General features: G+C 46.5%; 21 non-coding genes across 21 annotated transcripts; all 21 read right to left on the bottom strand.

Annotated features, from left to right (window-relative positions):
* Positions 1-206: 206 nt before the first annotated feature.
* Positions 207-279, bottom strand: Trnak-cuu (transfer RNA lysine (anticodon CUU)). The gene has a single exon. It is a non-coding gene; the product is annotated as a tRNA-Lys (tRNA).
* Positions 280-2349: 2070 nt separating this feature from the next.
* On the bottom strand, positions 2350-2421 carry Trnat-agu (transfer RNA threonine (anticodon AGU)). Its single transcript has one exon. It is a non-coding gene; the product is annotated as a tRNA-Thr (tRNA).
* Positions 2422-2742: 321 nt separating this feature from the next.
* Positions 2743-2815, bottom strand: Trnak-cuu (transfer RNA lysine (anticodon CUU)). Its single transcript has one exon. It is a non-coding gene; the product is annotated as a tRNA-Lys (tRNA).
* Positions 2816-4868: 2053 nt separating this feature from the next.
* On the bottom strand, positions 4869-4940 carry Trnat-agu (transfer RNA threonine (anticodon AGU)). Its single transcript has one exon. It is a non-coding gene; the product is annotated as a tRNA-Thr (tRNA).
* Positions 4941-5261: 321 nt separating this feature from the next.
* Positions 5262-5334, bottom strand: Trnak-cuu (transfer RNA lysine (anticodon CUU)). The gene has a single exon. It is a non-coding gene; the product is annotated as a tRNA-Lys (tRNA).
* A 2059-nt stretch (positions 5335-7393) lies between these two features.
* On the bottom strand, positions 7394-7465 carry Trnat-agu (transfer RNA threonine (anticodon AGU)). Its single transcript has one exon. It is a non-coding gene; the product is annotated as a tRNA-Thr (tRNA).
* Positions 7466-7786: 321 nt separating this feature from the next.
* Positions 7787-7859, bottom strand: Trnak-cuu (transfer RNA lysine (anticodon CUU)). Its single transcript has one exon. It is a non-coding gene; the product is annotated as a tRNA-Lys (tRNA).
* Positions 7860-9770: 1911 nt separating this feature from the next.
* Trnat-agu (transfer RNA threonine (anticodon AGU)) lies at positions 9771-9842 on the bottom strand. Its single transcript has one exon. It is a non-coding gene; the product is annotated as a tRNA-Thr (tRNA).
* Positions 9843-10163: 321 nt separating this feature from the next.
* On the bottom strand, positions 10164-10236 carry Trnak-cuu (transfer RNA lysine (anticodon CUU)). Its single transcript has one exon. It is a non-coding gene; the product is annotated as a tRNA-Lys (tRNA).
* A 2085-nt stretch (positions 10237-12321) lies between these two features.
* Trnat-agu (transfer RNA threonine (anticodon AGU)) lies at positions 12322-12393 on the bottom strand. The gene has a single exon. It is a non-coding gene; the product is annotated as a tRNA-Thr (tRNA).
* A 321-nt stretch (positions 12394-12714) lies between these two features.
* Trnak-cuu (transfer RNA lysine (anticodon CUU)) lies at positions 12715-12787 on the bottom strand. Its single transcript has one exon. It is a non-coding gene; the product is annotated as a tRNA-Lys (tRNA).
* A 1911-nt stretch (positions 12788-14698) lies between these two features.
* On the bottom strand, positions 14699-14770 carry Trnat-agu (transfer RNA threonine (anticodon AGU)). Its single transcript has one exon. It is a non-coding gene; the product is annotated as a tRNA-Thr (tRNA).
* Positions 14771-15091: 321 nt separating this feature from the next.
* On the bottom strand, positions 15092-15164 carry Trnak-cuu (transfer RNA lysine (anticodon CUU)). The gene has a single exon. It is a non-coding gene; the product is annotated as a tRNA-Lys (tRNA).
* A 439-nt stretch (positions 15165-15603) lies between these two features.
* On the bottom strand, positions 15604-15676 carry Trnar-ucg (transfer RNA arginine (anticodon UCG)). Its single transcript has one exon. It is a non-coding gene; the product is annotated as a tRNA-Arg (tRNA).
* A 554-nt stretch (positions 15677-16230) lies between these two features.
* Trnat-agu (transfer RNA threonine (anticodon AGU)) lies at positions 16231-16302 on the bottom strand. The gene has a single exon. It is a non-coding gene; the product is annotated as a tRNA-Thr (tRNA).
* A 321-nt stretch (positions 16303-16623) lies between these two features.
* On the bottom strand, positions 16624-16696 carry Trnak-cuu (transfer RNA lysine (anticodon CUU)). The gene has a single exon. It is a non-coding gene; the product is annotated as a tRNA-Lys (tRNA).
* Positions 16697-17135: 439 nt separating this feature from the next.
* Trnar-ucg (transfer RNA arginine (anticodon UCG)) lies at positions 17136-17208 on the bottom strand. The gene has a single exon. It is a non-coding gene; the product is annotated as a tRNA-Arg (tRNA).
* A 551-nt stretch (positions 17209-17759) lies between these two features.
* Positions 17760-17831, bottom strand: Trnat-agu (transfer RNA threonine (anticodon AGU)). The gene has a single exon. It is a non-coding gene; the product is annotated as a tRNA-Thr (tRNA).
* Positions 17832-18152: 321 nt separating this feature from the next.
* On the bottom strand, positions 18153-18225 carry Trnak-cuu (transfer RNA lysine (anticodon CUU)). The gene has a single exon. It is a non-coding gene; the product is annotated as a tRNA-Lys (tRNA).
* A 439-nt stretch (positions 18226-18664) lies between these two features.
* On the bottom strand, positions 18665-18737 carry Trnar-ucg (transfer RNA arginine (anticodon UCG)). The gene has a single exon. It is a non-coding gene; the product is annotated as a tRNA-Arg (tRNA).
* Positions 18738-19288: 551 nt separating this feature from the next.
* On the bottom strand, positions 19289-19360 carry Trnat-agu (transfer RNA threonine (anticodon AGU)). The gene has a single exon. It is a non-coding gene; the product is annotated as a tRNA-Thr (tRNA).
* Positions 19361-19553: the final 193 nt, after the last annotated feature.

Genomic DNA, 19553 nt, shown 5'->3' with positions numbered 1-19553 from the left:
GCTTTCCTACACATCTCACACGATATCGATGTACACCTAAAATTCCAAAACAACACATTTATTTCATTTCAGAGTTACTTTCAGCTTCAAATACCATTCCTCTGATATTCATAAGAAGATAGGCATCGTCGTAACCCGTTACGTTCATTACGCAAGGCTCACGAGAGGGGCGCAGGTTGCATCCGCGTAGACACAAAATTTTGCGCCGCCCAGCGTGGGGCTCGAACCCACGACCCTGAGATTAAGAGTCTCATGCTCTACCGACTGAGCTAGCCGGGCTCCACACAATGCTTTACGAGCCATACAATACTGATGGGACCTGCGACCATCTATGGAAGATCCTTTTGACTACAGCTTATTTCCTGCTGCCACAAATGAGCTACAATCCTATTCAATGAAAAATTGTCTCCGAAAGGCATCAAATCTGCTTCAAATGATACGTGGCTATCAGCACCATTATTCAACACACATGCTCGACTGTGCGCAGACGCCTGTGGCGTAGCTCTTGGGCCCTGAATCAGACGCAGTAGTTCCAACAAAAACTCTCCTGAACGGCACTGTGCCGAAAATTTCGCTACAGATCACCCTTGTCTTGCTTGAGCTTCAGGTAGACGCCGGTTTGCAGCCAGGAAGCGGACAGCAGCAACTTTCAACTACTTTTGTAGTACTCAAACAACACAGTAAAACAGCATGCATCTTTTGCAGAACTGGAAAAACTCGACCGTGACAGGATTCGAACCTGCAATCTTCGGATCCGAAGTCCGACGCCTTATCCATTTTTTTTTTTTTTTTTTTTTTTTTTTTTCGGGCCTCCTTCCTCCCCTACAGCCCGTCCTTCCGCTCGCCATTTGTGCCTTCTTCGGCTAGCTTCTGTGCTATGTTTGTTCCATAAGAGATAGTTGACCAACGAAGTAAATGTGTACAAGTGAACAAAATCCCTTCTTTTGGAGTTGTGGAAAGAAAATAGGTCCGCTACATTCTTCCATCATTGTGCGGTAGCGATTTTTATAGGAGAGCCAGGCGTACTTCAGCCCGCTGGCGTCTCAGGGTTGCGTCAGCAACCTATTAGTGCTGCTACACGAGGGCAAAGGGTAAACGAAATAGCCACCTTCTTGGCGCAAAAGGAATGAGAAACTTAATAGAGAATTTCATAAAAAATAAAAAAAATAAAAAAAATAAAAAAAATAATAAAAAAAATTAAAAAAAATATCGTTTAATCGTTCTTCAGCTCTGTCGGTAGGACAAAGTTCGGTTCAAGAAGTTTGCGTAATTTTCTTTGTATTTCTTGTGTCGTTCGAGCTTTTGAAGTTCTGTCATCAGGTACATCCAGTAGTCTTCTGCACTCTTCGTCATAGCCGTTGAGATGTAATGGACTGTTAGTCCTTTGAGCCAGTTGGCTGACCTTCTTTTGGTGTTAGGATATGGCACGTCATCTGGCAGAAGGACGTGTGTCGGTGTAATGGTGTTAGGTGACGTGCGGAGCACACGTGCTAGTTTTTGCCTGAAGAGATTCCACACGTCTTTCACATCGTCACAGACGAAACGATGTTCTTCGGTGTCGACGACATCGCAGCTGGGACAGTTTGGTGTGTGTGCCAGACGTATCGCGTGCAGTTTAGAGTTGGTGGGGATTTTTCTATTGACTGCGAGGTACCACGTCGATCGCACATTGGATGGTAGATGGGGGTCAGATATGTTTTCCCATATGTTTGCAGCATGCATCTTTTGCAGAACTGGAAAAACTCGACCGTGACAGGATTCGAACCTGCAATCTTCGGATCCATTAGGCCACACGGTCACTGGCGCAATACGCTTCCCCAAACACACCTCATTATCGCCATTTGTGCACTTCCCGGAATGAATTTACCATCTTTGACGCAATTCTCCAATTTCAGTACTAAAAATGCGACGCTACTTCTTGCTGTGTCCCATCGCAAGTTACATTCAAGCCCTTATGACGCTCATCAAACAAGAGCGTGCAAATCAGCTTCAATCGCTTAGTGCCATCTCAGTCGGTTGCAGAAGGTACCTCACCCTATGAGATACAATGGCGAGTTGCCGCTATTACCAAAGCGGCGCCGACGACGACGACGACGACGACGACGACGACGACAACCGCGAGGGTCTCTATCAGGGGTAGAAAATACATCACAAGAACCAAGTATTTCACGTCGGCATTCTCCGGAGACTCCCAAAAGCAGCAGTTTCTGGTGCCTACTTTAATAGCACCATTCGCACTATTCATTTGCGAGAGCATTTCTTAAATACCGCACCCATTTATAATTTGTTTTATCCTTGACCGCTTTTTTCGAAAGGGCCACGGTGGGAGGGGCTTTTACAAAATTCATTTGCCTCCTGTGAGGATCGAACTCACGACCTCTGGTTTACTAGACCAGCGCTCTGCCACTGAGCTAAGGAGGCGCCTCCTAGCGCGCTTTTCGGGTACTTTGTTCTTATGGACTAGTGAATCGGAGATCTTCAGCTGGAAACGCACCGCATTAGCGACCATTATTTGCATTTAGTTAGCACAGCTGCTGCTTTCCTACACATCTCACACGATATCGATGTACACCTAAAATTCCAAAACAACACATTTATTTCATTTCAGAGTTACTTTCAGCTTCAAATACCATTCCTCTGATATTCATAAGAAGCTAGGCATCGTCGTAACCCGTTACGTTCATTACGCAAGGCTCACGAGAGGGGCGCAGGTTGCATCCGCGTAGACACAAAATTTTGCGCCGCCCAGCGTGGGGCTCGAACCCACGACCCTGAGATTAAGAGTCTCATGCTCTACCGACTGAGCTAGCCGGGCTCCACACAATGCTTTACGAGCCATACAATACTGATGGGACCTGCGACCATCTATGGAAGATCCTTTTGACTACAGCTTATTTCCTGCTGCCACAAATGAGCTACAATCCTATTCAATGAAAAATTGTCTCCGAAAGGCATCAAATCTGCTTCAAATGATACGTGGCTATCAGCACCATTATTCAACACACATGCTCGACTGTGCGCAGACGCCTGTGGCGTAGCTCTTGGGCCCTGAATCAGACGCAGTAGTTCCAACAAAAACTCTCCTGAACGGCACTGTGCCGAAAATTTCGCTACAGATCACCCTTGTCTTGCTTGAGCTTCAGGTAGACGCCGGTTTGCAGCCAGGAAGCGGACAGCAGCAACTTTCAACTAGTTTTGTAGTACTCAAACAACACAGTAAAACAGCATGCATCTTTTGCAGAACTGGAAAAACTCGACCGTGACAGGATTCGAACCTGCAATCTTCGGATCCGAAGTCCGACGCCTTATCCATTTTTTTTTTTTTTTTTTTTTTTTTTTTTTTTTCGGGCCTCCTTCCTCCCCTACAGCCCGTCCTTCCGCTCGCCATTTGTGCCTTCTTCGGCTAGCTTCTGTGCTATGTTTGTTCCATAAGAGATAGTTGACCAACGAAGTAAATGTGTACAAGTGAACAAAATCCCTTCTTTTGGAGTTGTGGAAAGAAAATAGGTCCGCTACATTCTTCCATCATTGTGCGGTAGCGATTTTTATAGGAGAGCCAGGCGTACTTCAGCCCGCTGGCGTCTCAGGGTTGCGTCAGCAACCTATTAGTGCTGCTACACGAGGGCAAAGGGTAAACGAAATAGCCACCTTCTTGGCGCAAAAGGAATGAGAAACTTAATAGAGAATTTCATAAAAAATAAAAAAAATTAAAAAAGTAATAAAAAAAATTAAAAAAAATATCGTTTAATCGTTCTTCAGCTCTGTCGGTAGGACAAAGTTCGGTTCAAGAAATTTGCGTAATTTTCTTTGTATTTCTTGTGTCGTTCGAGCTTTTGAAGTTCTGTCATCAGGTACATCCAGTAGTCTTCTGCACTCTTCGTCATAGCCGTTGAGATGTAATGGACTGTTAGTCCTTTGAGCCAGTTGGCTGACCTTCTTTTGGTGTTAGGATATGGCACGTCATCTGGCAGAAGGACGTGTGTCGGTGTAATGGTGTTAGGTGACGTGCGGAGCACGCGTGCTAGTTTTTGCCTGAAGAGATTCCACACGTCTTTCACATCGTCACAGACGAAACGATGTTCTTCGGTGTCGACGACATCGCAGCTGGGACAGTTTGGTGTGTGTGCCAGACGTATCGCGTGCAGTTTAGAGTTGGTGGGGATTTTTCTATTGACTGCGAGGTACCACGTCGATCGCACATTGGATGGTAGATGGGGGTCAGATATGTTTTCCCATATGTTTGCAGCATGCATCTTTTGCAGAACTGGAAAAACTCGACCGTGACAGGATTCGAACCTGCAATCTTCGGATCCATTAGGCCACACGGTCACTGGCGCAATACGCTTCCCCAAACACACCTCATTATCGCCATTTGTGCACTTCCCGGAATGAATTTACCATCTTTGACGCAATTCTCCAATTTCAGTACTAAAAATGCGACGCTACTTCTTGCTGTGTCCCATCGCAAGTTACATTCAAGCCCTTATGACGCTCATCAAACAAGAGCGTGCAAATCAGCTTCAATCGCTTAGTGCCATCTCAGTCGGTTGCAGAAGGTACCTCACCCTATGAGATACAATGGCGAGTTGCCGCTATTACCAAAGCGGCGGCGGCGCCGACGACGACGACGACAACCGCGAGGGTCTCTATCAGGGGTAGAAAATACATCACAAGAACTAAGTATTTCACGTCGGCATTCTCCGGAGACTCCCAAAAGCAGCAGTTTCTGGTGCCTACTTTAATAGCACCATTCGCACTATTCATTTGCGAGAGCATTTCTTAAATACCGCACCCATTTATAATTTGTTTCATCCTTGACCGCTTTTTTCGAAAGGGCCACGGTGGGAGGGGCTTTTACAAAATTCATTTGCCTCCTGTGAGGATCGAACTCACGACCTCTGGTTTACTAGACCAGCGCTCTGCCACTGAGCTAAGGAGGCGCCTCCTAGCGCGCTTTTCGGGTACTTTGTTCTTATGGACTAGTGAATCGGAGATCTTCAGCTGGAAACGCACCGCATTAGCGACCATTATTTGCATTTAGCTACCACAGCTGCTGCTTTCCTACACATCTCACACGATATCGATGTACACCTAAAATTCCAAAACAACACATTTATTTCATTTCAGAGTTACTTTCAGCTTCAAATACCATTCCTCTGATATTCATAAGAAGCTAGGCATCGTCGTAACCCGTTACGTTCATTACGCAAGGCTCACGAGAGGGGCGCAGGTTGCATCCGCGTAGACACAAAATTTTGCGCCGCCCAGCGTGGGGCTCGAACCCACGACCCTGAGATTAAGAGTCTCATGCTCTACCGACTGAGCTAGCCGGGCTCCACACAATGCTTTACGAGCCATACAATACTGATGGGACCTGCGACCATCTATGGAAGATCCTTTTGACTACAGCTTATTTCCTGCTGCCACAAATGAGCTACAATCCTATTCAATGAAAAATTGTCTCCGAAAGGCATCAAATCTGCTTCAAATGATACGTGGCTATCAGCACCATTATTCAACACACATGCTCGACTGTGCGCAGACGCCTGTGGCGTAGCTCTTGGGCCCTGAATCAGACGCAGTAGTTCCAACAAAAACTCTCCTGAACGGCACTGTGCCGAAAATTTCGCTACAGATCACCCTTGTCTTGCTTGAGCTTCAGGTAGACGCCGGTTTGCAGCCAGGAAGCGGACAGCAGCAACTTTCAACTAGTTTTGTAGTACTCAAACAACACAGTAAAACAGCATGCATCTTTTGCAGAACTGGAAAAACTCGACCGTGACAGGATTCGAACCTGCAATCTTCGGATCCGAAGTCCGACGCCTTATCCATTTTTTTTTTTTTTTTTTTTTTTTTTTTTTTTCCGGGCCTCCTTCCTCCCCTACAGCCCGTCCTTCCGCTCGCCATTTGTGCCTTCTTCGGCTAGCTTCTGTGCTATGTTTGTTCCATAAGAGATAGTTGACCAACGAAGTAAATGTGTACAAGTGAACAAAATCCCTTCTTTTGGAGTTGTGGAAAGAAAATAGGTCCGCTACATTCTTCCATCATTGTGCGGTAGCGATTTTTATAGGAGAGCCAGGCGTACTTCAGCCCGCTGGCGTCTCAGGGTTGCGTCAGCAACCTATTAGTGCTGCTACACGAGGGCAAAGGGTAAACGAAATAGCCACCTTCTTGGCGCAAAAGGAATGAGAAACTTAATAGAGAATTTCATAAAAAATAAAAAAAATTAAAAAAGTAATAAAAAAAATTAAAAAAAATATCGTTTAATCGTTCTTCAGCTCTGTCGGTAGGACAAAGTTCGGTTCAAGAAATTTGCGTAATTTTCTTTGTATTTCTTGTGTCGTTCGAGCTTTTGAAGTTCTGTCATCAGGTACATCCAGTAGTCTTCTGCACTCTTCGTCATAGCCGTTGAGATGTAATGGACTGTTAGTCCTTTGAGCCAGTTGGCTGACCTTCTTTTGGTGTTAGGATATGGCACGTCATCTGGCAGAAGGACGTGTGTCGGTGTAATGGTGTTAGGTGACGTGCGGAGCACACGTGCTAGTTTTTGCCTGAAGAGATTCCACACGTCTTTCACATCGTCACAGACGAAACGATGTTCTTCGGTGTCGACGACATCGCAGCTGGGACAGTTTGGTGTGTGTGCCAGACGTATCGCGTGCAGTTTAGAGTTGGTGGGGATTTTTCTATTGACTGCGAGGTACCACGTCGATCGCACATTGGATGGTAGATGGGGGTCAGATATGTTTTCCCATATGTTTGCAGCATGCATCTTTTGCAGAACTGGAAAAACTCGACCGTGACAGGATTCGAACCTGCAATCTTCGGATCCATTAGGCCACACGGTCACTGGCGCAATACGCTTCCCCAAACACACCTCATTATCGCCATTTGTGCACTTCCCGGAATGAATTTACCATCTTTGACGCAATTCTCCAATTTCAGTACTAAAAATGCGACGCTACTTCTTGCTGTGTCCCATCGCAAGTTACATTCAAGCCCTTATGACGCTCATCAAACAAGAGCGTGCAAATCAGCTTCAATCGCTTAGTGCCATCTCAGTCGGTTGCAGAAGGTACCTCACCCTATGAGATACAATGGCGAGTTGCCGCTATTACCAAAGCGGCGGCGGCGCCGACGACGACGACGACGACGACAACCGCGAGGGTCTCTATCAGGGGTAGAAAATACATCACAAGAACTAAGCATTTCACGTCGGCATTCTCCGGAGACTCCCAAAAGCAGCAGTTTCTGGTGCCTACTTTAATAGCACCATTCGCACTATTCATTTGCGAGAGCATTTCTTAAATACCGCACCCATTTATAATTTGTTTCATCCTTGACCGCTTTTTTCGAAAGGGCCACGGTGGGAGGGGCTTTTACAAAATTCATTTGCCTCCTGTGAGGATCGAACTCACGACCTCTGGTTTACTAGACCAGCGCTCTGCCACTGAGCTAAGGAGGCGCCTCCTAGCGCGCTTTTCGGGTACTTTGTTCTTATGGACTAGTGAATCGGAGATCTTCAGCTGGAAACGCACCGCATTAGCGACCATTATTTGCATTTAGCTACCACAGCTGCTGCTTTCCTACACATCTCACACGATATCGATGTACACCTAAAATTCCAAAACAACACATTTATTTCATTTCAGAGTTACTTTCAGCTTCAAATACCATTCCTCTGATATTCATAAGAAGCTAGGCATCGTCGTAACCCGTTACGTTCATTACGCAAGGCTCACGAGAGGGGCGCAGGTTGCATCCGCGTAGACACAAAATTTTGCGCCGCCCAGCGTGGGGCTCGAACCCACGACCCTGAGATTAAGAGTCTCATGCTCTACCGACTGAGCTAGCCGGGCTCCACACAATGATTTACGAGCCATACAATACTGATGGGACCTGCGACCATCTATGGAAGATCCTTTTGACTACAGCTTATTTCCTGCTGCCACAAATGAGCTACAATCCTATTCAATGAAAAATTGTCTCCGAAAGGCATCAAATCTGCTTCAAATGATACGTGGCTATCAGCACCATTATTCAACACACATGCTCGACTGTGCGCAGACGCCTGTGGCGTAGCTCTTGGGCCCTGAATCAGACGCAGTAGTTCCAACAAAAACTCTCCTGAACGGCACTGTGCCGAAAATTTCGCTACAGATCACCCTTGTCTTGCTTGAGCTTCAGGTAGACGCCGGTTTGCAGCCAGGAAGCGGACAGCAGCAACTTTCAACTAGTTTTGTAGTACTCAAACAACACAGTAAAACAGCATGCATCTTTTGCAGAACTGGAAAAACTCGACCGTGACAGGATTCGAACCTGCAATCTTCGGATCCGAAGTCCGACGCCTTATCCATTTTTTTTTTTTTTTTTTTTTTTTTCGGGCCTCCTTCCTCCCCTACAGCCCGTCCTTCCGCTCGCCATTTGTGCCTTCTTCGGCTAGCTTCTGTGCTATGTTTGTTCCATAAGAGATAGTTGACCAACGAAGTAAATGTGTACAAGTGAACAAAATCCCTTCTTTTGGAGTTGTGGAAAGAAAATAGGTCCGCTACATTCTTCCATCATTGTGCGGTAGCGATTTTTATAGGAGAGCCAGGCGTACTTCAGCCCGCTGGCGTCTCAGGGTTGCGTCAGCAACCTATTAGTGCTGCTACACGAGGGCAAAGGGTAAACGAAATAGCCACCTTCTTGGCGCAAAAGGAATGAGAAACTTAATAGAGAATTTCATAAAAAATAAAAAAAATTAAAAAAGTAATAAAAAAAATTAAAAAAAATATCGTTTAATCGTTCTTCAGCTCTGTCGGTAGGACAAAGTTCGGTTCAAGAAATTTGCGTAATTTTCTTTGTATTTCTTGTGTCGTTCGAGCTTTTGAAGTTCTGTCATCAGGTACATCCAGTAGTCTTCTGCACTCTTCGTCATAGCCGTTGAGATGTAATGGACTGTTAGTCCTTTGAGCCAGTTGGCTGACCTTCTTTTGGTGTTAGGATATGGCACGTCATCTGGCAGAAGGACGTGTGTCGGTGTAATGGTGTTAGGTGACGTGCGGAGCACACGTGCTAGTTTTTGCCTGAAGAGATTCCACACGTCTTTCACATCGTCACAGACGAAACGATGTTCTTCGGTGTCGACGACATCGCAGCTGGGACAGTTTGGTGTGTGTGCCAGACGTATCGCGTGCAGTTTAGAGTTGGTGGGGATTTTTCTATTGACTGCGAGGTACCACGTCGATCGCACATTGGATGGTAGATGGGGGTCAGATATGTTTTCCCATATGTTTGCAGCATGCATCTTTTGCAGAACTGGAAAAACTCGACCGTGACAGGATTCGAACCTGCAATCTTCGGATCCATTAGGCCACACGGTCACTGGCGCAATACGCTTCCCCAAACACACCTCATTATCGCCATTTGTGCACTTCCCGGAATGAATTTACCATCTTTGACGCAATTCTCCAATTTCAGTACTAAAAATGCGACGCTACTTCTTGCTGTGTCCCATCGCAAGTTACATTCAAGCCCTTATGACGCTCATCAAACAAGAGCGTGCAAATCAGCTTCAATCGCTTAGTGCCATCTCAGTCGGTTGCAGAAGGTACCTCACCCTATGAGATACAATGGCGAGTTGCCGCTATTACCAAAGCGGCGGCGGCGCCGACCACTATTCATTTGCGAGAGCATTTCTTAAATACCGCACCCATTTATAATTTGTTTCATCCTTGACCGCTTTTTTCGAAAGGGCCACGGTGGGAGGGGCTTTTACAAAATTCATTTGCCTCCTGTGAGGATCGAACTCACGACCTCTGGTTTACTAGACCAGCGCTCTGCCACTGAGCTAAGGAGGCGCCTCCTAGCGCGCTTTTCGGGTACTTTGTTCTTATGGACTAGTGAATCGGAGATCTTCAGCTGGAAACGCACCGCATTAGCGACCATTATTTGCATTTAGCTACCACAGCTGCTGCTTTCCTACACATCTCACACGATATCGATGTACACCTAAAATTCCAAAACAACACATTTATTTCATTTCAGAGTTACTTTCAGCTTCAAATACCATTCCTCTGATATTCATAAGAAGCTAGGCATCGTCGTAACCCGTTACGTTCATTACGCAAGGCTCACGAGAGGGGCGCAGGTTGCATCCGCGTAGACACAAAATTTTGCGCCGCCCAGCGTGGGGCTCGAACCCACGACCCTGAGATTAAGAGTCTCATGCTCTACCGACTGAGCTAGCCGGGCTCCACACAATGCTTTACGAGCCATACAATACTGATGGGACCTGCGACCATCTATGGAAGATCCTTTTGACTACAGCTTATTTCCTGCTGCCACAAATGAGCTACAATCCTATTCAATGAAAAATTGTCTCCGAAAGGCATCAAATCTGCTTCAAATGATACGTGGCTATCAGCACCATTATTCAACACACATGCTCGACTGTGCGCAGACGCCTGTGGCGTAGCTCTTGGGCCCTGAATCAGACGCAGTAGTTCCAACAAAAACTCTCCTGAACGGCACTGTGCCGAAAATTTCGCTACAGATCACCCTTGTCTTGCTTGAGCTTCAGGTAGACGCCGGTTTGCAGCCAGGAAGCGGACAGCAGCAACTTTCAACTAGTTTTGTAGTACTCAAACAACACAGTAAAACAGCATGCATCTTTTGCAGAACTGGAAAAACTCGACCGTGACAGGATTCGAACCTGCAATCTTCGGATCCGAAGTCCGACGCCTTATCCATTTTTTTTTTTTTTTTTTTTTTTTTTTTTTTTTTTTTTCGGGCCTCCTTCCTCCCCTACAGCCCGTCCTTCCGCTCGCCATTTGTGCCTTCTTCGGCTAGCTTCTGTGCTATGTTTGTTCCATAAGAGATAGTTGACCAACGAAGTAAATGTGTACAAGTGAACAAAATCCCTTCTTTTGGAGTTGTGGAAAGAAAATAGGTCCGCTACATTCTTCCATCATTGTGCGGTAGCGATTTTTATAGGAGAGCCAGGCGTACTTCAGCCCGCTGGCGTCTCAGGGTTGCGTCAGCAACCTATTAGTGCTGCTACACGAGGGCAAAGGGTAAACGAAATAGCCACCTTCTTGGCGCAAAAGGAATGAGAAACTTAATAGAGAATTTCATAAAAAATAAAAAAAATAAAAAAAATAAAAAAAATAATAAAAAAAATTAAAAAAAATATCGTTTAATCGTTCTTCAGCTCTGTCGGTAGGACAAAGTTCGGTTCAAGAAGTTTGCGTAATTTTCTTTGTATTTCTTGTGTCGTTCGAGCTTTTGAAGTTCTGTCATCAGGTACATCCAGTAGTCTTCTGCACTCTTCGTCATAGCCGTTGAGATGTAATGGACTGTTAGTCCTTTGAGCCAGTTGGCTGACCTTCTTTTGGTGTTAGGATATGGCACGTCATCTGGCAGAAGGACGTGTGTCGGTGTAATGGTGTTAGGTGACGTGCGGAGCACACGTGCTAGTTTTTGCCTGAAGAGATTCCACACGTCTTTCACATCGTCACAGACGAAACGATGTTCTTCGGTGTCGACGACATCGCAGCTGGGACAGTTTGGTGTGTGTGCCAGACGTATCGCGTGCAGTTTAGAGTTGGTGGGGATTTTTCTATTGACTGCGAGGTACCACGTCGATCGCACATTGGATGGTAGATGGGGGTCAGATATGTTTTCCCATATGTTTGCAGCATGCATCTTTTGCAGAACTGGAAAAACTCGACCGTGACAGGATTCGAACCTGCAATCTTCGGATCCATTAGGCCACACGGTCACTGGCGCAATACGCTTCCCCAAACACACCTCATTATCGCCATTTGTGCACTTCCCGGAATGAATTTACCATCTTTGACGCAATTCTCCAATTTCAGTACTAAAAATGCGACGCTACTTCTTGCTGTGTCCCATCGCAAGTTACATTCAAGCCCTTATGACGCTCATCAAACAAGAGCGTGCAAATCAGCTTCAATCGCTTAGTGCCATCTCAGTCGGTTGCAGAAGGTACCTCACCCTATGAGATACAATGGCGAGTTGCCGCTATTACCAAAGCGGCGGCGGCGCCGACGACGACGACGACGACGACGACGACGACGACAACCGCGAGGGTCTCTATCAGGGGTAGAAAATACATCACAAGAACTAAGTATTTCACGTCGGCATTCTCCGGAGACTCCCAAAAGCAGCAGTTTCTGGTGCCTACTTTAATAGCACCATTCGCACTATTCATTTGCGAGAGCATTTCTTAAATACCGCACCCATTTATAATTTGTTTCATCCTTGACCGCTTTTTTCGAAAGGGCCACGGTGGGAGGGGCTTTTACAAAATTCATTTGCCTCCTGTGAGGATCGAACTCACGACCTCTGGTTTACTAGACCAGCGCTCTGCCACTGAGCTAAGGAGGCGCCTCCTAGCGCGCTTTTCGGGTACTTTGTTCTTATGGACTAGTGAATCGGAGATCTTCAGCTGGAAACGCACCGCATTAGCGACCATTATTTGCATTTAGCTACCACAGCTGCTGCTTTCCTACACATCTCACACGATATCGATGTACACCTAAAATTCCAAAACAACACATTTATTTCATTTCAGAGTTACTTTCAGCTTCAAATACCATTCCTCTGATATTCATAAGAAGCTAGGCATCGTCGTAACCCGTTACGTTCATTACGCAAGGCTCACGAGAGGGGCGCAGGTTGCATCCGCGTAGACACAAAATTTTGCGCCGCCCAGCGTGGGGCTCGAACCCACGACCCTGAGATTAAGAGTCTCATGCTCTACCGACTGAGCTAGCCGGGCTCCACACAATGATTTACGAGCCATACAATACTGATGGGACCTGCGACCATCTATGGAAGATCCTTTTGACTACAGCTTATTTCCTGCTGCCACAAATGAGCTACAATCCTATTCAATGAAAAATTGTCTCCGAAAGGCATCAAATCTGCTTCAAATGATACGTGGCTATCAGCACCATTATTCAACACACATGCTCGACTGTGCGCAGACGCCTGTGGCGTAGCTCTTGGGCCCTGAATCAGACGCAGTAGTTCCAACAAAAACTCTCCTGAACGGCACTGTGCCGAAAATTTCGCTACAGATCACCCTTGTCTTGCTTGAGCTTCAGGTAGACGCCGGTTTGCAGCCAGGAAGCGGACAGCAGCAACTTTCAACTAGTTTTGTAGTACTCAAACAACACAGTAAAACAGCATGCATCTTTTGCAGAACTGGAAAAACTCGACCGTGACAGGATTCGAACCTGCAATCTTCGGATCCGAAGTCCGACGCCTTATCCATTTTTTTTTTTTTTTTTTTTTTTTTCGGGCCTCCTTCCTCCCCTACAGCCCGTCCTTCCGCTCGCCATTTGTGCCTTCTTCGGCTAGCTTCTGTGCTATGTTTGTTCCATAAGAGATAGTTGACCAACGAAGTAAATGTGTACAAGTGAACAAAATCCCTTCTTTTGGAGTTGTGGAAAGAAAATAGGTCCGCTACATTCTTCCATCATTGTGCGGTAGCGATTTTTATAGGAGAGCCAGGCGTACTTCAGCCCGCTGGCGTCTCAGGGTTGCGTCAGCAACCTATTAGTGCTGCTACACGAGGGCAAAGGGTAAACGAAATAGCCACCTTCTTGGCGCAAAAGGAATGAGAAACTTAATAGAGAATTTCATAAAAAATAAAAAAAATTAAAAAAGTAATAAAAAAAATTAAAAAAAATATCGTTTAATCGTTCTTCAGCTCTGTCGGTAGGACAAAGTTCGGTTCAAGAAATTTGCGTAATTTTCTTTGTATTTCTTGTGTCGTTCGAGCTTTTGAAGTTCTGTCATCAGGTACATCCAGTAGTCTTCTGCACTCTTCGTCATAGCCGTTGAGATGTAATGGACTGTTAGTCCTTTGAGCCAGTTGGCTGACCTTCTTTTGGTGTTAGGATATGGCACGTCATCTGGCAGAAGGACGTGTGTCGGTGTAATGGTGTTAGGTGACGTGCGGAGCACACGTGCTAGTTTTTGCCTGAAGAGATTCCACACGTCTTTCACATCGTCACAGACGAAACGATGTTCTTCGGTGTCGACGACATCGCAGCTGGGACAGTTTGGTGTGTGTGCCAGACGTATCGCGTGCAGTTTAGAGTTGGTGGGGATTTTTCTATTGACTGCGAGGTACCACGTCGATCGCACATTGGATGGTAGATGGGGGTCAGATATGTTTTCCCATATGTTTGCAGCATGCATCTTTTGCAGAACTGGAAAAACTCGACCGTGACAGGATTCGAACCTGCAATCTTCGGATCCATTAGGCCACACGGTCACTGGCGCAATACGCTTCCCCAAACACACCTCATTATCGCCATTTGTGCACTTCCCGGAATGAATTTACCATCTTTGACGCAATTCTCCAATTTCAGTACTAAAAATGCGACGCTACTTCTTGCTGTGTCCCATCGCAAGTTACATTCAAGCCCTTATGACGCTCATCAAACAAGAGCGTGCAAATCAGCTTCAATCGCTTAGTGCCATCTCAGTCGGTTGCAGAAGGTACCTCACCCTATGAGATACAATGGCGAGTTGCCGCTATTACCAAAGCGGCGGCGGCGCCGACCACTATTCATTTGCGAGAGCATTTCTTAAATACCGCACCCATTTATAATTTGTTTCATCCTTGACCGCTTTTTTCGAAAGGGCCACGGTGGGAGGGGCTTTTACAAAATTCATTTGCCTCCTGTGAGGATCGAACTCACGACCTCTGGTTTACTAGACCAGCGCTCTGCCACTGAGCTAAGGAGGCGCCTCCTAGCGCGCTTTTCGGGTACTTTGTTCTTATGGACTAGTGAATCGGAGATCTTCAGCTGGAAACGCACCGCATTAGCGACCATTATTTGCATTTAGCTACCACAGCTGCTGCTTTCCTACACATCTCACACGATATCGATGTACACCTAAAATTCCAAAACAACACATTTATTTCATTTCAGAGTTACTTTCAGCTTCAAATACCATTCCTCTGATATTCATAAGAAGCTAGGCATCGTCGTAACCCGTTACGTTCATTACGCAAGGCTCACGAGAGGGGCGCAGGTTGCATCCGCGTAGACACAAAATTTTGCGCCGCCCAGCGTGGGGCTCGAACCCACGACCCTGAGATTAAGAGTCTCATGCTCTACCGACTGAGCTAGCCGGGCTCCACACAATGCTTTACGAGCCATACAATACTGATGGGACCTGCGACCATCTATGGAAGATCCTTTTGACTACAGCTTATTTCCTGCTGCCACAAATGAGCTACAATCCTATTCAATGAAAAATTGTCTCCGAAAGGCATCAAATCTGCTTCAAATGATACGTGGCTATCAGCACCATTATTCAACACACATGCTCGACTGTGCGCAGACGCCTGTGGCGTAGCTCTTGGGCCCTGAATCAGACGCAGTAGTTCCAACAAAAACTCTCCTGAACGGCACTGTGCCGAAAATTTCGCTACAGATCACCCTTGTCTTGCTTGAGCTTCAGGTAGACGCCGGTTTGCAGCCAGGAAGCGGACAGCAGCAACTTTCAACTAGTTTTGTAGTACTCAAACAACACAGTAAAACAGCATGCATCTTTTGCAGAACTGGAAAAACTCGACCGTGACAGGATTCGAACCTGCAATCTTCGGATCCGAAGTCCGACGCCTTATCCATTAGGCCACACGGTCACTGGCGCAATACGCTTCCCCAAACACACCTCATTATCGCCATTTGTGCACTTCCCGGAATGAATTTACCATCTTTGACGCAATTCTCCAATTTCAGTACTAAAAATGCGACGCTACTTCTTGCTGTGTCCCATCGCAAGTTACATTCAAGCCCTTATGACGCTCATCAAACAAGAGCGTGCAAATCGGCTTCAATCGCTTAGTGCCATCTCAGTCGGTTGCAGAAGGTACCTCACCCTATGAGATACAATGGCGAGTTGCCGCTATTACCAAAGCGGCGGCGGCGCCGACGACGACGACGACGACGACGACGACGACAACCGCGAGGGTCTCTATCACGGGTAGAAAATACATCACAAGAACCAAGTATTTCACGTCGGCATTCTCCGGAGACTCCCAAAAGCAGCAGTTTCTGGTGCCTACTTTAATAGCACCATTCGCACTATTCATTTGCGAGAGCATTTCTTAAATACCGCACCCATTTATAATTTGTTTCATCCTTGACCGCTTTTTTCGAAAGGGCCACGGTGGGAGGGGCTTTTACAAAATTCATTTGCCTCCTGTGAGGATCGAACTCACGACCTCTGGTTTACTAGACCAGCGCTCTGCCACTGAGCTAAGGAGGCGCCTCCTAGCGCGCTTTTCGGGTACTTTGTTCTTATGGACTAGTGAATCGGAGATCTTCAGCTGGAAACGCACCGCATTAGCGACCATTATTTGCATTTAGCTACCACAGCTGCTGCTTTCCTACACATCTCACACGATATCGATGTACACCTAAAATTCCAAAACAACACATTTATTTCATTTCAGAGTTACTTTCAGCTTCAAATACCATTCCTCTGATATTCATAAGAAGATAGGCATCGTCGTAACCCGTTACGTTCATTACGCAAGGCTCACGAGAGGGGCGCAGGTTGCATCCGCGTAGACACAAAATTTTGCGCCGCCCAGCGTGGGGCTCGAACCCACGACCCTGAGATTAAGAGTCTCATGCTCTACCGACTGAGCTAGCCGGGCTCCACACAATGCTTTACGAGCCATACAATACTGATGGGACCTGCGACCATCTATGGAAGATCCTTTTGACTACAGCTTATTTCCTGCTGCCACAAATGAGCTACAATCCTATTCAATGAAAAATTGTCTCCGAAAGGCATCAAATCTGCTTCAAATGATACGTGGCTATCAGCACCATTATTCAACACACATGCTCGACTGTGCGCAGATGCCTGTGGCGTAGCTCTTGGGCCCTGAATCAGACGCAGTAGTTCCAACAAAAACTCTCCTGAACGGCACTGTGCCGAAAATTTCGCTACAGATCACCCTTGTCTTGCTTGAGCTTCAGGTAGACGCCGGTTTGCAGCCAGGAAGCGGACAGCAGCAACTTTCAACTAGTTTTGTAGTACTCAAACAACACAGTAAAACAGCATGCATCTTTTGCAGAACTGGAAAAACTCGACCGTGACAGGATTCGAACCTGCAATCTTCGGATCCGAAGTCCGACGCCTTATCCATTAGGCCACACGGTCACTGGCGCAATACGCTTCCCCAAACACACCTCATTATCGCCATTTGTGCACTTCCCGGAATGAATTTACCATCTTTGACGCAATTCTCCAATTTCAGTACTAAAAATGCGACGCTACTTCTTGCTGTGTCCCATCGCAAGTTACATTCAAGCCCTTATGACGCTCATCAAACAAGAGCGTGCAAATCAGCTTCAATCGCTTAGTGCCATCTCAGTCGGTTGCAGAAGGTACCTCACCCTATGAGATACAATGGCGAGTTGCCGCTATTACCAAAGCGGCGGCGGCGCCGACGACGACGACGACGACGACGACGACAACCGCGAGGGTCTCTATCAGGGGTAGAAAATACATCACAAGAACTAAGTATTTCACGTCGGCATTCTCCGGAGACTCCCAAAAGCAGCAGTTTCTGGTGCCTACTTTAATAGCACCATTCGCACTATTCATTTGCGAGAGCATTTCTTAAATACCGCACCCATTTATAATTTGTTTCATCCTTGACCGCTTTTTTCGAAAGGGCCACGGTGGGAGGGGCTTTTACAAAATTCATTTGCCTCCTGTGAGGATCGAACTCACGACCTCTGGTTTACTAGACCAGCGCTCTGCCACTGAGCTAAGGAGGCGCCTCCTAGCGCGCTTTTCGGGTACTTTGTTCTTATGGACTAGTGAATCGGAGATCTTCAGCTGGAAACGCACCGCATTAGCGACCATTATTTGCATTTAGCTACCACAGCTGCTGCTTTCCTACACATCTCACACGATATCGATGTACACCTAAAATTCCAAAACAACACATTTATTTCATTTCAGAGTTACTTTCAGCTTCAAATACCATTCCTCTGATATTCATAAGAAGCTAGGCATCGTCGTAACCCGTTACGTTCATTACGCAAGGCTCACGAGAGGGGCGCAGGTTGCATCCGCGTAGACACAAAATTTTGCGCCGCCCAGCGTGGGGCTCGAACCCACGACCCTGAGATTAAGAGTCTCATGCTCTACCGACTGAGCTAGCCGGGCTCCACACAATGCTTTACGAGCCATACAATACTGATGGGACCTGCGACCATCTATGGAAGATCCTTTTGACTACAGCTTATTTCCTGCTGCCACAAATGAGCTACAATCCTATTCAATGAAAAATTGTCTCCGAAAGGCATCAAATCTGCTTCAAATGATACGTGGCTATCAGCACCATTATTCAACACACATGCTCGACTGTGCGCAGATGCCTGTGGCGTAGCTCTTGGGCCCTGAATCAGACGCAGTAGTTCCAACAAAAACTCTCCTGAACGGCACTGTGCCGAAAATTTCGCTACAGATCACCCTTGTCTTGCTTGAGCTTCAGGTAGACGCCGGTTTGCAGCCAGGAAGCGGACAGCAGCAACTTTCAACTAGTTTTGTAGTACTCAAACAACACAGTAAAACAGCATGCATCTTTTGCAGAACTGGAAAAACTCGACCGTGACAGGATTCGAACCTGCAATCTTCGGATCCGAAGTCCGACGCCTTATCCATTAGGCCACACGGTCACTGGCGCAATACGCTTCCCCAAACACACCTCATTATCGCCATTTGTGCACTTCCCGGAATGAATTTACCATCTTTGACGCAATTCTCCAATTTCAGTACTAAAAATGCGACGCTACTTCTTGCTGTGTCCCATCGCAAGTTACATTCAAGCCCTTATGACGCTCATCAAACAAGAGCGTGCAAATCAGCTTCAATCGCTTAGTGCCATCTCAGTCGGTTGCAGAAGGTACCTCACCCTATGAGATACAATGGCGAGTTGCCGCTATTACCAAAGCGGCGGCGGCGCCGACGACGACGACGACGACGACGACGACAACCGCGAGGGTCTCTATCAGGGGTAGAAAATACATCACAAGAACTAAGTATTTCACGTCGGCATTCTCCGGAGACTCCCAAAAGCAGCAGTTTCTGGTGCCTACTTTAATAGCACCATTCGCACTATTCATTTGCGAGAGCATTTCTTAAATACCGCACCCATTTATAATTTGTTTCATCCTTGACCGCTTTTTTCGAAAGGGCCACGGTGGGAGGGGCTTTTACAAAATTCATTTGCCTCCTGTGAGGATCGAACTCACGACCTCTGGTTTACTAGACCAGCGCTCTGCCACTGAGCTAAGGAGGCGCCTCCTAGCGCGCTTTTCGGGTACTTTGTTCTTATGGACTAGTGAATCGGAGATCTTCAGCTGGAAACGCACCGCATTAGCGACCATTATTTGCATTTAGCTACCACAGCTGCTGCTTTCCTACACATCTCACACGATATCGATGTACACCTAAAATTCCAAAACAACACATTTATTTCATTTCAGAGTTAC

Source organism: Schistocerca nitens, chromosome 8 (assembly GCF_023898315.1).
Source record: "Schistocerca nitens isolate TAMUIC-IGC-003100 chromosome 8, iqSchNite1.1, whole genome shotgun sequence".
In the NCBI taxonomy this organism is placed as follows: Eukaryota; Metazoa; Arthropoda; class Insecta; order Orthoptera; family Acrididae; genus Schistocerca; species Schistocerca nitens.
The sequence above is the reverse complement of the archived record's forward strand: the minus strand, read 5'-3'. Positions and strand labels throughout refer to the sequence as shown.